Genomic DNA, 15,755 nt, shown 5'->3' with positions numbered 1-15,755 from the left:
AAAATAACGTAATTCGTCTAAACAAATCCTTATTCCTATTTCGTAAGAACATAACCTATGTTTGAACAAGTCCTAATTCGACTGAGTAAAAAATAATTCGTGCAAAGAATACGCAATTTTTCTGACCAAATCGTTATTAACATACCGTTCCAACAGTTCCTTATTCGTTCGAACAAATAGGTTACAAAATCAAACAAGTAAGATGTTCAAACAAATAAGGTCTAATGCTGAACAAATACCTAATTTATCCGAACAAAACAAAAACAAACTAATTCGTCAGAACGAATGCCTTATTTATCCGAAGTTTGTTGTATTAAAGATAATTTTTGCATACAAGTCAACAACTCATATCGTGAATATCGTAAAATTAACATTATTAATTAATATGCTATTTTTTATTCTTTTATTTTTTGTAATGGACGTATCCCAGAGAATCATTTTGCATTAAATTCCATTTCATATTCATCACGAGATGACTAAATGCTCTTTTTGAATAAAAAAAGTCATTAAAGCCACGCCTGCTGGAGCTATCATCGGGGCTGCAGTTGGGGGAGCGGTTTGTGGATCAGCTATTACGGTGGCCGTTTTTATGTGTATGAGTCGCAAATCGTCTTCCTTTAAAAAGACGTAAGTGTTACATAAAAACATTTTTTAATTTACACAATGGCCATAAAAAAATGATATTAAAAAAAAGATATTTTTAAATGTAAACAGTAAGAAAAATGTGTATCATGATACATGACTGTTTTCAGAAACCAAATTTTAAGATTCTGTCGACCTACTTCAAGTTTTGCTATAATGCATAAACTAAAAATTAAATAGTCAATTTTAATTAAGTGGAAATATATGAAAAAATCAATGAATCAAAATAAGCTGTTTTGAAAAAGAAGTTTATCATATTTCAATAAATGGTAACTGTATTTCAGTTTTCTGATGGTATTTTCCATAACACTACATGTAAGTTTATCATTCTGTTAGTAAGCAAACCTTTTTTGGAAAGAAAAATCCAGTCCTTCAGATCAATGATGGAAACCAACAAACATCCGATCTAAACACCTAGAGTGTGCACGTGGTTTACAACGAAATAAATGATGACTTGGTAAGTTTTACGTATAAAAATAATGATTCATCAACTTTATCGGGAGCATTTAATGTCAATATTAACAAGGTTGGGCGGGTTTCAGCAAAGAGTTGTGCAAACAATGCAACAGCAGGAGGCTTCAGGTATCAAAGAAGGAGTGTACAATCATTTACATTCAGCAGACCAGAAAGACAGGAGCGACTATTATGATCATGCGGGACCGTCTTTTCTAAACATAGAGGAAGGCTATGGGGTCTTGCCATCAGATAGTAAAAGCAACGGAAATTACAGCAAAGTAGATCCTTCAACCACACCCGACTGTGATGAACCAATGGGTTCTAAAAATGCGCAAACAAGTAAAGAAAACAACGAATATTTCACTTTGGAAGCTAGCAGTGAATAGAATTCGCTGACAAACAATCGATCAACTTTAAGAATCTGAAATGATAAAAGCTATTTACCTGTACAATCATGAGTTTTGAAATGATGGTCAAAACGTTTAATCAAGCCGTTCTTTTACTTTTGAGGCAGTATTCATGTTGATGAACTCTGTATTTTCAACTGTAAACAGGTGATACGTTTACATTATACCGTATTTTTTTTTTATCAAAATGTTAATATGCAGGTGTTTAGTCCTTTTTATCAATTCCTTTCTAAAGCATTTCTTGTAAAATATAAACAGGAGGAATAAACCCCCAATAATGTTCATGACATAAGTTCCCCCTGCCTCACAGAAAAACACTCCATCACAATGTCGCTTTTTTGGGAGAAAGAAAAAGAAAAAACATGAAATTATTATTTTTCTAGTTAAATGGTCCTAGAGAAAAATTTTCAAAACTTTTTAACAATTCCCAATTATCTCCCCGTTGAAAAAAGTGCGTCGATAGTCCTTAATTTTCAGAACTTGGAACCCCTTTGCCTAAGGGTGCTTTGTTCAAAGTTTCGTTGAAATTGGCCCAGTGTTTGAAGAGAAAATGTTCAAAATGTGAAAAGTTTAAGAATTTTAAATCATTATTATAGCATTGATTAATTTATATTTGACGTCGTCGTTTCAAAAACTGTCGTAAGGTATGCAGGCAAATTGAAGAACGGGCGTTTTGATAATTTGTCTGCTCAACTCGACGACGTCAAATATTAATCATTTAATTCTTATATTTACATTCCCTTACTGGTGAAATAAAATGCAGATCACGGAAGGAGTAAATTAGTAACACAAAGAACAACTGTTTTATAAAAACCGGTTTAAAGTGGCTATCACATAGACTGTTAAGTTGAGATCGAAAATATAAAAAAAGAAAGAAAAATATCTTGTATAAAACATATATATTGATTTGAAATTCAAAGAGTCCAGTTATATAATCAAATATACAGCGACATTCTTAACTACATGTACATTGTACATGTTTACTGAAAAGTCAAGGTACAGTACCGATCAGACCCAACGTAACACCAAAGTAAACACCAACTAAACCCCGAGTTTACTTTTTGGGTTTACTAAGAGTTTACTCTGGGTTTACTTTTTGAAAATTTGGGTCCACTCGGGGTTTACTTTGAAATTGCTTTTGAGGTCTACTGTATGCACCGAAGTGTGTAGCAGACTAGTATTTTATCTTACCATCCTACTGCCTGTAATTCCTACCCTTTGTATATTCCGAATACACAGTTAGCGTCTGCTTTCAGGGGTATACTTCTGACTGGGTTTACTCTCTGTGTCCACTCTGGGTTTACTCTGGGTCCACTCTAGTAAACCCGAAGTAAATCCAGAAAGTAAACCCAGGGTTTAGTTGGGGTTTATTTTCTGTTAGGTTGGGTTTGATCAGTACTGTAAGTTATTAAATGGCGGAAATCTACCATTCAGTGAGTTATTAGTTATCTGCTGGTCACCTCTCTGTTTAATGAAAGACAGATGTAGAGTTTTGTGTTATGATTTTCCATGTAATTAATTGTAATTGTCTTATCTTTTAAAAAGACCATTCATTATAGAATCCAATCTTTTAGGAAAGTATGGAAAAAATATTCGAACTAGATGCAAAACATTTTTGCATACCTTTACTTGACATGCTTTAACTTTTTGTAAAGATCATTTAAAAAAATGTTTTCAGACCCTTTACTGCTATTACATTGTTGAGTGTTTTAAGTAGCTTGCTCTAGTAAGAGATTGTAATATTTTAATGTCATCTGTATATATCATCGTTACAGCAAATTCATATCATTTAATCACTGGACAAAGTCAATATACAACAGCACTGTAAAATGACCGACTTAATGTTTTAATAAACTTTTTGATCATTTTATATTCTTTATGAAGAATTTAAACGGTATATTGAGCTACGAGAAGGTGAAGCGAGCTGGTTGTATATTCACGTAGATTATTTTGGACAGAAATCCAAGTAATAGTATTATTCTATGCACTTTTAAATAAGAAATTTTTAACACTCTGCTTCAGATATCATTTTTTCTGATTGTTTATTAACTTTATTTTTTATTTTTGTTTTTCATGTTTTAGTTTTGCTTTTGATTTGTTGAGTATTTTACACACTTTTAATTGTATTTCACAAAAACTGCCATTACGTCTGCTGTATCAAGATCTGTAATAAAATATATATATATATACAAATATATAAATTCATTATAAATTATATAAATTCAGTTCATATAATGTACGAGGGTTGTCCCAAAATACCGTAGACTGAGCTCATGACTTTAAAATAATTCATCGCAAATACACTAAACTTTTTTCGGTCATTTAGTAGTGCTATTGTTGATTAATATCTCAAATTACAGCTGTGTACCTTGCTTATTTTTTTAAAACTAATTTTAGTACCTTAGTGCTGCACCCGGCGGCGCAACGTACGACGTAAAAAATTATATGCACAACGTCTTTGTTGAATTAGCACGTGATTGAAATATAACCAAAGTCTTTGTGGGTTATGACATTTTACTAAGGTTTTCAGTGTAATTTTGAAATGTGATTGGATAAAAGAGAAAATTATTAGAATGCTAAAAAGGTCTTATTGTTGTCATTAATCAGTAAACAAAATTAATGTTGATATACAAAGAATTGTCCTTTTTAGACCTTTAACCCGAAAGTAATTCAAAGGACACAGTTCTTATTCTTTTGCAAAATATTCTCCGTTTGTCCTAGTTGTGCTCAATATGTCGATCAATCCATTTTTGATACACATTTTGAAACCATGCCTGATCTAATCGAGCGAGAAGTCGTTATGTCTCCTGTTTCAATTCCTCCAAATCTGAAAATCGTTGACCCCTTAGCTCAGCCTTCAGATAAGGGAACAGAGCAAAATCCATCGGTGCCAAGTCTGGACTCAATGGTGGGTGACTTATTCTGCTGAATCCGAGTAAGTCGAGTTCTAGCTTTGTCTGTTCAGCATTATGACTCGGTGCATTATCCTGATGGTAAATTATATTTTCCTTATTTGCAGCCAATATTGGTCTTTTTTTCTTAGTGCATGCATAAGATCCCGTCGCATAACCTTAGAGTAATAGGCGGCATTAACAGTTCGTCCAGATGGAACAGCAGGGGTGAGAATCATGCCATGTCTGTCCATAAACATGGTGAACATACTCTCACCGACAAATTTTGAGACTTTTACCTTTTTGGTGGCGGTGTTCCCGGTGTTTTCCAAACACTTGACGCTCGCTTTCCCTCTGGGTCATAGTAATGAAGCCAGGTTTCGTCTGTCGTTATGATACGATCAAAGAAATTTTCCCGGCCTGATCGAACAAGGCGAAGGAATTCCCGGGAACACAAAACTCTCCGTTGCTTTTCTTCTTCTTTCAAAAGTCGAGGAACCCAGCGTGCGCAAACCCTTTGCATCCTTAAATTATCAGATAGAATGCGATGAATGGATGATTTACAAATCCCCAAAATTTCTTCCATCTCCCGCACTGTCCGACGTCGGTCATCACGAATTGTGTCATTTATTATTTCCACTACGTTGTCGTCGATTTCCTTCGGTCGGCCTCTCTTTTCCTGCTTAGTTTCTTCATACCCATCCGTGTATCTCTTATGCCACTTATATTCTTCTATTATACATCAAGCCCCTTTGTCAGTCTTTGGAAAGGATATTTTTGAAGGTTTTCTTTTTTTCATTAAATGCATTCCCGTCACTGTGCCCCATTCCAACCCGGGGAATATGATTAGGTCAAATTTGAATTTAAACTACCTGAGGATAATCTATAAATGTTTCAGTTTTTGTGGCCAAATTGTGTTCGAAACATTTCTTCCTTTCAAATCTATTTGTTTTTTGGGGGTGAACATTCATCCCCAATTGTAGCGTTACCGTACCCGACGGATCATGATATGAAAAAACATAAATTAACATTATCTTAGAATGATTTAGCCCAACTGGCAAAATAGTTTTTGCAAGGAGGATTGTTTTTCAAGATTTCCCCATTTTATAAAAATTCAACCCACTTTTGGCAGATCCTTGCCCCTAGGATCATGATTTTATTGGACTTGAATCAATCAAGATTAATCAAGAAAATATACTATTGTTTCCTATTATAAACTACCATATTTTGATCATAATTAGGTTACAGCAATGTTTTCTTGAATTTTGATGTCATTTTTACTTTTTATAAGAAATCATTCTTACTTACCATTCTATGGAAAAATAGTTATGCTTGGTCGATGGAGTCACAGTTCTCCAGCTACTGTTCAGAATCCGTAAAGAACTGAACCAGTCACTGATGTTCGAATCTCTCACATCAAACGTTATATATGCCACCTTAGTTCCGTGCTGGTACAACTGGAGAGTGACCTTCAAAATACAAATAGCCAGTTTAAAGGGGCGTGGTCACGATTTTGGTAAGATTCTTTTTTCTGTTTTTATTATTTACTATGCTTTTCTAGCTATCAGGTGCATTTTGAAAGCCAGTTGTAGAGTTATAAGCAAGATAAATGCTCAGAATTCCCTGTCATGTAAACAAGGCTCGTGCCCTGTTTTTGTTTACATAGGATCAATATACCACTAAAAATCCTTTTTAAGTTGATTTGGCCGTCTACTTATCCATTTTAAGCATAAATAAACAGTTCCTAACGTTAAACACATTCATTTTAGGTCTAAAACTGGAATTTTTACTTCAACATTTAAAATGTAAACAAAATCTTTGCTTATATAGCAAAGAAATACGAGCTCTGTAACTCGCTTATAACTCAACGAATGGCACTTAAATTTTAAATGACTATCAAAAATGCTTAAGTGAAGCGTTATAAACATTAAGCATATTATAAACATATTTTTTTGTACCAAAATCGTGATAATGCCCTTTTAACCCTTAACCTTGAGGCCCATGGGCTTCTACTTTGTATCTCATTACAAACATTTAAGGCATATCACTTTTGATTGTTCTATTCAATATTTTATTCACTATACATTGAACAATTATTATATCGCCTTATAAAATCCATATGTTTAATCCATACAACATTTCATTCTGTTTAAGGAATGAGTTTCACATCCAAATTTATGTGGGTTTTTGACAACAAAAATTTGCTGAATTGAAAATTATTAGTTGTAATCAAAAGGTTAAATCATTCCAAGGATATTTAACTCAAATAAAAAAAAACCCCACATTTGTTAACATCTTTAATGTAACATTTTGATTAACAAAAATAAAGGTAAACGTATCTGATTGTTCACTTTCCTCCATTCAAATGTGCGTTTTGTTTAAGTAGAGGAATTTTGATTATTCTATGGGCCAAAGACAATCGGGTTTCTGACTACCGGAAGAAAGTTTTAACGCGCAATAATTTATCATATTACAAGATATTTAGATAAAATAAAATGCAATTTTCTTGTTGCTATTGCACTACTCGACATGAAAAAAAAGAAACTAAGTTTTTAAACTTTGTTTAAAACTGTTGTCCGAAACAAAAAAAATAACTTTAATATTAAGATTTAATGCATGGTTATACTGACGTTTCATATCTTATCCCGAATTATAATCATCAATCATCCACAACATATATTTCATATTACCACGTAGTATACACTACACTGCTTTATGTACTTGGGTTGATTTTACATTGAGCCATCGATATCAATGATCACAAAACAAAAAGAGTTTTTCTAGATATCTAAAAAAAGATACAAAAAGTTCAGATCAATTGTTTAACAAAATATGTTTGAAATCACAAAACCAATATTTAACATCGAAAAAGAGGGACTTCTTCAAATTTGGTTCCGATGGGGATATATGTTATAAGCAATACTGTTCATCCTAACGCTATTTATTTACATTTAAAATACAGTTTTTACTTCTTAGTAAAGGAATTTAAGGATTTTAAGGGATAAAAGTCAGTTTTTAAAATTTTTATTATCTCAAAATAAAGAAATAGTTTGACATACAATAGATCAGAACAAGAACGACTACTCTAACATCTTTGCCAAACATAGAGGAAGGCTAGACGTCTTGCCTTCAGATAGTAGAAGGAATGATCTTGCAACACCTGACCGCAAAAAACCAAAGACGTCTGAATATGTGCGATCAAGTATAGAGATCAAGGAATATTTCACTTTGGAAGCTAACAACATATTACTAAGAATTACTGTTGACATAACCCGATCTGACACAAATGAAATAATAAACGCCTTCCTAAATTCTTATAATCATTATAAATCAAAGGGATCAGTTACTTCCCTGACTTAAATTTGATAGTCAAACGTGGATTATTTAGAACTTCCTTAATTTTTCATAGTGTTTATAAACATCTGCCCATAACTTTCCTTAACCTTTTGAAGAGCACAAACGTAGAATTTGAACTATTCCAAAAGACTACTATTCCAATTCCGAGAGCTATGAAGTCTCGTTTATGACTTTATAAAGAGTTTTGCGTTGCATGCTACTTTAGTGTGGATAGAAAGCTTTATGGAACGCCATTACTGTATATGATGATATATGTGGTACAAGTATGGTGTTTATATGATGTGATGTAATTATTATAAACAATTATAATTATCATAATAAACATCATGGCGTACATCATTGTACTTTTTGATCACTCTTCGTTATTTCCACATGTCAAATAATTCTTACACTTTTATAGTCAGTTCGTATCCAATTTATGTATAGGTCTACCTATCAAATGAATTCATCGAGTTTTAGCATATTGTGGTAAATTCAATTAGTCATAAACTTATCATGTCATCTGGCTCAATCTTTACGTCATAAATATAGATCACGTTTAGTTGTAAACTCCTTTTTAGAATGTGTCTTTTGAATTTAACATTTTGGAGCCAAAGTTTTAATTATTATTTAAGAGCAAATACTGTAACTGGTAGATATTCGTATACTGTGTGCACAATTTTTGTGATTCTTACAGGTACGATGTGCATTGTTTTGAAATATACATAGATACAAGTGATACTATGTCTTATTCAATATTGCATTAAGAATAATAATGGACTTAAACAATCATATTTGAATCCTACTGACTATCAGTGTATAATTAAAGGGTACATGTATCAAAGAAGCAAGGAAAATCAATAAAAAAAAAGATTTTCCTAAAATATAAAAGCTGTTTAAATGGAATAGCTTCCGCGTGCCAAGTATAATACATTTGATATTATGTGTGCAACTTTAAATGAGGATGAGGAATTCAATTGATTTAACGGCACTACTGCACGATCAGCTGATTATGTCCACTTATTTATTGGAGTAGTTCATCGAGATTGAGAATATTTTCAAAAAGGTGTTTTTTTTGTAAATGATGTTTTGCTTAAAAGGTATGTTTTTATTTTATTTTAATATCATGGTTTTTGAGATATTCTCTGTCTTTTTTGTTTATGAAATTTATCACCAGTTTTAACTTAACCAACAAAACCAGTTTGTCTTCAAATTGATCTCACATTATCATATATGGATTAAATATGCTAATGTAACACTACGAATTAATGTTGAATATCATCTGATGGTTTACCAATATTAACAAAAAATTCGCAAATATGCTTACTTTAATGTACCAATGAAAAAGAATTAAAAAACCCGTTCATTTCTTTATAAACAGGTTCACTGGTCAAGAGGTCATATTGTTGACGTCACAATGATTAAATCACAAGCTGATGGTTTGACTGAAAATTCTGAACGAATTGACTTTGTCAAATGTAGATACAGTAATTAACAGCAAAAGATAGATAAGTTAATGATCTGACAAAGGACTGAAAACAATAATTTGATTGCCGAATTAAAACTTCCTACATTTTGCTAAACCTCTACATGTACTCTATTAAAAGTAAAAAAAAACCTAGAGGTACTGCGAGTAAGATCGCAAATGATACCTTCCGCTCAGAAAATATAATACCTCAGGCATTTTCCGTTGGAAAGAAATGGGTCACCATTTCTCTTCTATTGACTTTGAACCAAAGACCAAAGCTAAAGGTCATGATATTTTCTGATCATAGGAAATGTTTGTGTCAAGTTTTCCCTTTTAATTATTTTCCATTACAAAATTTTGCCCAGACAGGAATAATGTATTTTTGAACAATGACATTGAACTTGCACAAGTGACTTTGGATCAAGATTATGAGAAAGATCAAAAGAAATTTTCATGCGAAGAAGTAACTTCCAATGTTTCTCCAAAAGGAAGGTATAAAGCAAAAAGACCTTATAAACTTTTTTTTTCCAGAGACCTTAAACTTGCAAAAATGACCTTGGGTCAAGAGCATGTTACATGCTGAGATTGCAAGCATTTTTGTGTAAAGAAGGGACTTCAAATTTTTCTTTATAAGAAAGGTACTGACAGCACACAGTATGCAATTTCCTTCCAGTGACCCTGAACTTGCCAAATCGTCCATGGGTCAAATTACGACACAGGCTCATGTCATAAGCAATCTTTGTGTGAATTAAGAATTTCCAATGTTTCTAAATAAGAAAGATAAAAAACCGGACAAAAATTATTCACATTTCCTTCCAGTAACATTGAACTTGCCCAAATGATATTGGGTCAGAGTCATGACATACCCACAGGTAAAATGCAATCGTTGTGTAAAGTAAGAATTTCCACTGCTTTTCCATACAAAATATATAGATCGGTAAGTAATAATGCACTTTTCCATCAAGTGACTTTGTACCTCCTAAAAATGACCTTGGGACAAGATAATGAGATATCTTGAGGTCATAACAAATCCTTATGTGAAATAAGAACCTCGAATATCTTTTCAAAAGAAAAATATAAACTAGACACAAATAATGCCCTTTTCTTCCAAGTGAAGTTGAACTTGCCTAAATAACCCTGTAAAATTCATGACACGCCCTAAGGTTATATGCAATCTTTGTGTAACGTACGAACTTCTAATTTTTTTTTAATGAAAAAGATACGGACCGTGCACGATTGCACAAACAGTCAGATAGACAGTAAAATTGATGTACGGACATATAAGTTGCTTCCTTTATGCCACCATTCAGTTTGCTTGCGGTTGGTATAAATATAGGTAAACAAATGTGAATTATCCAATATCTGCATTTCAGTGTTTGCAAAATTAATTTTCATTAGTTTTGCAGACATTTTTTTAACCTCGCAAACTTTATATTTAAAATTGCTTTAAGGATGCGGAAATCCTTGTACATGTAGTTGAGTATTTCGATATGATCATCGTTGACAAAAGTAATTCATCACCCATCATGTTTTAACAGCAATATTAGTACAGAAAAGAGAAGGTGATATGATGCATAAATATTTCCGTTTGAATCTCCTTATGACAAGATTGTTCATAATACTCCTATTCATCCCGGAAGATGAAAAACGGATATTTCAAAGAAAAAAACCCTAAAATTACATGTATGCTACATTTAAGGTTAGAAGTGTTATTTTATTCAGGTAATTATCTGATGGAATCACTTCCGTGTGTTTATTTATTATGGCTTTGTTATTATAGCTGTGTGTAATTGAATACGCTCTCAGCAAAATTAGAAATAAGGATTTCCCTTTTTGCCTTCCTGCAAGGTACATGACAGTATGCATGATCCATTTAATGGTTAACATTTCCCATGTATCACGTGTTCGTCATACCATATTATACTAATACCGGTATAATATTACAAATATACGATTATCAATTGATTTCCATAAGGTTTACTCCTGATCAAACTCTGTAATAAATGAACTTATCGATTGTGTCTATATTTAACCATACCTAAAATAATACTTTCACATAACTTTATAATATGAACTTTCCTTTTCAGAATCAGTTCTATTATTACTTGCAATTGTATTCAAATATACAACAGGCCTAAGAAATCACTCTAGTAAGTGATTTTTTACATTCATGTAATGTATCGATTTTTTTGTATATAACTAAACAGCATTAAATTTTATCATAAATATAAATTTCATATATTATATAACATGTATAAAAACAAATGGATTAACAAAAAAACTGAGAACATTAAAAAATCATAATACTTGATTTTTGGTATGTTTTGCTAAATATTTTAATACGTTTACGCATAGGTGACCATGGATTTCCTCTACAGTCTTCTTCCCTAACAAGGAGTCCAACCCGAGCAACTTATCCAACCACTACTTGTACATGCCCCAGTCCCATTCCATGTCCATCCCCTACAGTGTGTCCAGTTACTAAATGTCCCACTGTTACGCGGTATCCAGTAATTACACCGTGTCCATCACCAAAGCCCTGCCCAGCTGTAACAGCGAACCCATCAACATCAGTATGCCGTTGTCCAGCTATTCCGTTAGCAGGTAGACAATTTAGTTTGAAGTTTGTCCAGTTTATTTTTATTAGGTAAATAAAAAAATAAAGGAAAATGGAAAAATATTTAAAAACATGTTTATCCGGATAATTTAATAAAAAAAAATGAATAAAGTCCCGGGGGTCTATATACTTGGAGGGGCTTGATCCTGTCCCCAAGCACCTGTGATATTGATTCCGTCTAGAATCGGAACCAATGATTCAAGTGCCGCGAATTTCAAAAATTTGGAACAGGGCTTTATAAAGATAATATTCAATGCATTTTGTTTTCTTGATGATATATGGTACTCTAAAGAAAAATACGTGTTTAAGATTTAATTGACCCCTAAAAAGGACATTAATTTCAAAATGTAGGAGAGGGTCGTTCTATTCAATATTTCTTTTTTTTTTTTTACCAAACATACCTCCTAATACGTTTTTCAATCTTAAAAATTCAAACAAGTCGAAATATACTGTGCTCGATCAAATTAAATTTTCTGGGGCCTTTCGGCAGAGCTCGGAAAAACACTGCGCGCTGCTGGAAAGGTCCCAAGAATTGCACTAAATGTACAACATTAACAACACAAACCATAACGTGTCCTGAATGTCCAGGAATAAAAGCGCAGAACATCATATTATCTTTAGAGGATCAAGGTAATAATTTTCAGAATTAGTTTTTCTCTCCAAAAATCGATAACTTTTACCATTATTTTTATAAATCATAATTAATTTCGCCTTTAGTTAACAATACCAATTTACCAATACCAGACAACTCTGATAATAGGGAAGCCAGCATCATTATTACGAAATAAACAAAAGTAATTTAAAACAGTTTTTGTCAAACGTTTTAAATACTGTATGTTTAAACATAGCCTTTTTAAAATAACGTCATAGATAAATAGCTAATGGTAAATGGTGACTAAAATAAATATTAATCAAAAGTGATAAGCATCCTCTGTTTAATGATTTATGACGATTCGATATTTATACGATACTATTTAAAAAATTGATAAAAATTGGGGGCGGGGCAGATATTTGGCGATACCAAATATAGTCCTTTGATAGTTTCATCGCAACCGAGCAATGTAAGATTAACGTCAACACAGATGATACCTGTGCAGCGAACTGATTAGAACTGTTTTACAGTTTATTCAGGTGTTTAGGGAAAGCGGCGATAATAGAAAAATGTGGCGAAAAATGCTTTTGAGCAGCTAGTCGTGTTCAGTTTAATAAAAAAAATGTGTGTAAGGATGCATTCAAAGGAACTTAATATGTGTCTAAATACCATTATTTAATGACGTTTAAATTGTTTTGCTGTAGATCTCCATTCATTAATTTTGTTGTAGCTGTCTCTCCAGGATCATTCATTGGTGCAGCTTTGGGAGGAGCGGTTCTGGGATCCTCCTTTACTGTGATCGCTTTTGTTTGTATCCGTCGTCGTTGTAAGACTCGTCATAACTCCAGAAAGTAACTACACATATCATACCAATATAGACTCATTGGAGGCCAATGTGTATTATTACATGTACCTGCGTAGTGTAAATAACATTATGAACTTCTAAAAAGTAACTGAAATTCAGAACTTTACGACTACATGTCCTCAATAATTGAGCCTGTTTCCAAATGCATACTGTAAATAATATATCATAAAAATATATATTTTTCATACCTCTTCGTAGCAATTCTGATGAAAATGGTGACTTTCACATTATTCAATCTTGTTTGAACTTATATATTTACCAGCCAACATTTTACAAAAATATAGAGGAATCCAAAATATTTTCAATGACCCCATTTATTTCAAGAATATGCATCGATCTATCGTAAAACTCTTACAATTGACACACTACGTTTATCAAGGTAACGATTTCAAGGATTTTGCAGGCCACCAATATCTTAAAGCAATATATGACATCTTAGTTTTGCGCTTTTGGTTTTATACAGAGACAACCAAATGTCAAAGAATGTGAAGAACACTATCATTCAATACTCTAAAGGAAATAAACATTTGAAAATGAAATGTAATGAGTCAGCAGTTATAAACTCAAATTCGGCATACAGCGAAATACAAGACGAACTGGTAAGACACTTTCAGCATTATTCAAATTTTCACTTCGTATTTACTGTTTTGTTTACATTTGAAGTTATTGTTTTCTGCTTAAATGTTAATCATGGCTAAATGTGTATTCAATTCAAATATTCTAAGATATAACCTAGATAAGGTTAAAATAAACTGTATTTTGCACATGTGTCACTAAGGAAAAGCGATTTCATAAACCAAGCTTCTCTTAAAATTTATCAAAATCACCTTTTGTTTCAAAATTAAGATAACATACACATTTACACTAATACTTGAAATGTTTTTCTTTATAAATGAAGTACATAACCCCTCCTTTTAATTTGAATTTTAGCTGTGTGTTGTCTTTGTTATATACTTATCAGACCATTTTACCTTGTGTCAAGCATATCACTTTATAAAACATAAAATGCTCATTTTATTTAGAGGGAACCTGCTAAAACTCTTCCAATTAGACAAGAGGAAGATGTTTCAAATAAAGAGGACGTATACAACCATTTACATGCATCAGACAAAGAGGATAGGAGCGACTACTACGATCATGCAGGACCGGCGCCATCTTTGTCTGTCATGGAGGGCGGGTATGGAGTACTGTTAGCAGTAACCAAAGGAAGTTGTGAACTAGACTACAAAACAATGGACGGGGAAACTTGCACCGATATTCGGGGGTCAATGATTACGGATAATACAAAGAACAATAAATATTTTATTATAGAACCTCAAAAAGACCAGCGCTTTTAGAACACAGTAACACAGAAGCAACCCATATTTTGACTTCCTTACGTGTACATGTAATTGTTTTGTACATGATGAAACAAGATGTATACAATACAATTAACTGGTGAAATCGACGTCGAAACGTTATTAAATAGTATGCATTAAATTTGTTAATCATAAAACATAATATTACAGCTTATATCTATAGAGGTACATAAACAGTCTATCCTTTGAAGCATCATCATGATGCCTGCAAAATGAATTAAAGGAGGTTTGGCAGTCAACAAAATGCTCGTTCACATCAATCTTAGTCTTGTAGATCAACCGTCATGCATTTCAGTTGGTTTTGTTTGGCTACTGTGTTGCAGGTCATACCCTAATATCGCACTCCTCAAATCTATCTTCTATTCACTTTCAATTCTTTTGCTCACATATTTTACTTTTTGTATTGGGGCAATGAAAGTTCTTCATTTGTCTGCATGTAAATTTTCATGTAAATACAGAAAAATAAAGCACACTTATGGAATGGTTTTCAAATATCAAAATGATTTGTCAAAAAACATAATAATAAAGACTACTTTAGATCCGCGCATGTGGTTTGAAATGAAAAATGACAGTAACAAGTGAAAAGCTGTCAATGTGACAGCAAACCGGGTTTTCTTTTATGTAAACTGTATCCATAATCCATGTCAACCCTTATCCAGTGAAATGGAGTACCCTACATGTATATGCAACATTTTGCCAAAAAATGACTAAGTTCAAAAGCTAGTATTTTTTTCATAAATTATCGGAAATCAAAATCCTAGCAATATGCACACTTCTGATATATGTACAATTGATCTACAAAAGAACAACTTCCTATCTTGAGAACTGTAGGAGGAGTTATCCGTACAATGAGGGTACCCTATATGCAATATTTTGCCAAAAAATGACTAAGTTCAAAAGCTGGTATTTTTTCGATAAATTATCGGAAATCAAAATTCTAGCAATATGCACACCTCTGATATATGTACAATTGATCTGCAAAAGAACAACTTCCTATCTTAAAAACTGTAGGAGGAGTTATCCGTACAATGAGGGTACCCTATATGCAATATTTTGCCAAAAAATGACTAAGTTCAAAAGCTGGTATTTTTTCGATAAATTATCGGAAATAAAAATCCTAGCG

At 32.5% G+C, this 15,755-nt stretch overlaps 3 long non-coding RNA genes across 6 annotated transcripts; all 3 read left to right on the top strand.

Annotated features, from left to right (window-relative positions):
* Positions 1-441: 441 nt before the first annotated feature.
* Positions 442-3,662, top strand: LOC105342817 (uncharacterized). Its single transcript, XR_004597258.2, has 3 exons — positions 442-627; positions 979-1,099; positions 1,185-3,662. It is a non-coding gene; the product is annotated as an uncharacterized lncRNA (long non-coding RNA).
* Positions 3,663-8,664: 5,002 nt separating this feature from the next.
* On the top strand, positions 8,665-11,887 carry LOC136275127 (uncharacterized). 4 transcript variants are annotated; one of them, XR_010713635.1, is made up of 3 exons: positions 8,665-8,832; positions 11,288-11,350; positions 11,556-11,885. It is a non-coding gene; the product is annotated as an uncharacterized lncRNA (long non-coding RNA). The 4 variants fall into 4 exon arrangements; XR_010713638.1 differs by lacking the exon at positions 8,665-8,832 and adding an exon at positions 10,483-10,922 and having other exon boundaries at positions 11,556-11,887; XR_010713636.1 differs by lacking the exon at positions 8,665-8,832 and adding an exon at positions 10,485-10,899 and having other exon boundaries at positions 11,556-11,886.
* Positions 11,888-12,354: 467 nt separating this feature from the next.
* On the top strand, positions 12,355-15,118 carry LOC105340164 (uncharacterized). The gene is made up of 4 exons (XR_004597260.2): positions 12,355-12,447; positions 13,140-13,260; positions 13,738-13,873; positions 14,297-15,118. It is a non-coding gene; the product is annotated as an uncharacterized lncRNA (long non-coding RNA).
* Positions 15,119-15,755: the final 637 nt, after the last annotated feature.

This window comes from Magallana gigas, chromosome 4, assembly GCF_963853765.1.
Source record: "Magallana gigas chromosome 4, xbMagGiga1.1, whole genome shotgun sequence".
NCBI lineage: Eukaryota > Metazoa > Mollusca > Bivalvia > Ostreida > Ostreidae > Magallana > Magallana gigas.
The sequence above is the reverse complement of the archived record's forward strand: the minus strand, read 5'-3'. Positions and strand labels throughout refer to the sequence as shown.